General features: G+C 40.8%; 1 protein-coding gene across 1 annotated transcript in view; it reads right to left on the bottom strand.

Moving 5' to 3' along the window:
* The window catches only part of LOC106871913 (uncharacterized), a 172,854-nt gene that overhangs the window by 13,620 nt on the left and 157,456 nt on the right, over positions 1 to 1,778 (bottom strand). The window lies entirely within an intron of this gene.

The raw sequence follows: 1,778 nt of genomic DNA, 5'->3' as shown, positions 1-1,778 counted from the left end.
TCACAACGACCTCGAACCCACAAGAGTAAACAAGAGAGACAGAGACAGGCAGAAACAAGGAAAATGCCCCTTGTATTTGAATACTATGGAAATATTTTCTTAAAAAACTTTTCTTTTAATTTTTCCAAAATTCAAATGTTTTCCATACTCACAGTTGAAAAAGTCTCAATAACAGAAACCGGAACTGAAATGTTTTTTATAAAATTATTTTAGCATTTTCTACCTTGACTTTTTTTTTTCCACACACACATATACATATATATATGCTTGTATATATGTATGTATGTATGTATGTATGTATGTATGTATATATGTATGTATGTATGTATGTATGCATGAATGCATTCGTCGGGACGTAGATATATTCAGGTTGGCATCCGAAGGTGCAGTACGCCCACTGGGAACGAAAGACTCCTGGTCTTTGTCAAGGCGTCCTCTTAGGAGAAAGTTAACTCGTATACAAAACACGCTGCTTTACTGAGCCGTATATCTCGCACTTTGCTTATCTCTGGACTTTCTAGTGAGAGTTGCTGTGGTGCTGAAGAAGCCGCACTCAACTTAAAACTCTTGCGCGGGCATTGCTGAGACTACCTGTCAACGATGGACATGCTCGTCTAACGAGTAGACACCCATCATGCATGTATGTATGTATGTATGTATGTATGCATGTATGTATGTATGTATGTATGAATCGATGGATGGATGGATGGATGGATGGATGGATAGATGGATGGTATGTACGTGTATATGTATTTACGTATACGCCTTTGCGAATGACTGCGCGTATGTGTGTGTGTGTGTGTGTGTGTGTGTGTGTGTGTATGCACGCGTAAGTCCGTGTGGGAGACTGGGCAAAGTGATGATGGGCAGAGGGTTACAATCTACAGATGCTATCATATTCTCCTGGCGTCAACCTCACATTCATAGCAATGTGTTTGCTGTTCGTTTAACCCTTACACACTCAATTATGAATTCCTGTGATTGGTGAAGGAGACACCGCAAGAGATGTTCTTCTTCCTTGACAGCTTTTTAAGTGGTTCAAGTATTTTCTTTTCTTTTCTTCTCTATTTTTTTTTATTTGAGGAGACGTTTCTAGGGGAAATATTTTAACGATCTACCATCATAACCACCAGCTGTAACCTTTTGTCTGTCTGTCTGACGGTCTATCTGTCTGTTTATCTATCTATCTATCTATCTATCTATCTATCTATCTATCTATCTATCTATCTATCTATCTATCTATCTATCTACTCGTTTATATACCTTACCTATCCGTCTCTATCCGTCTCTATCCGTCTGTCTATTAATCTATTAATCACTCTGCCTACCTGTTTGTTTTCAGTATTTATTTCCTCGAAGGTGGAGGCGCGTGGCTTAGTAGTTAACATCATGATCGTAAGATTGTAGTTTCGATTCCTGGACCGAGCGATGCGTTGTGTTCTTGAGCAAAACACTTCATTTCACGTTGCTCCAGTCCACTCAGCTGGCAAAAATGATTAACACTGCGATGGACTGGCGTCCCGTCCAGCTGGGGAACACATACGCCATTGAAACCGGGAAACCGGGGCCCATGAGCCTGGCTAGGCTTTAAATGGACGCATTTATTTATTATTTTTATTTATTATCTCGAAGGCGGCGAGCTGGCAGGATCGTTAGCACGCCGGGCGAAATGCTTAGCGGTATTTCGTCTGCCGTTACGTTCTGAGTTCAAATTCCGCCGAGGTCGACTTTGCCTTTCATCCTTTCGGGGTCGATAAATTAAGTACCAGTTACGCACT

The sequence above is a fragment of the Octopus bimaculoides genome, chromosome 14, assembly GCF_001194135.2.
Source record: "Octopus bimaculoides isolate UCB-OBI-ISO-001 chromosome 14, ASM119413v2, whole genome shotgun sequence".
NCBI classification, from domain to species: domain Eukaryota; kingdom Metazoa; phylum Mollusca; class Cephalopoda; order Octopoda; family Octopodidae; genus Octopus; species Octopus bimaculoides.
Note: the sequence above shows the minus strand (reverse complement) of the source record. Positions and strands in the feature narration are given on the sequence as shown.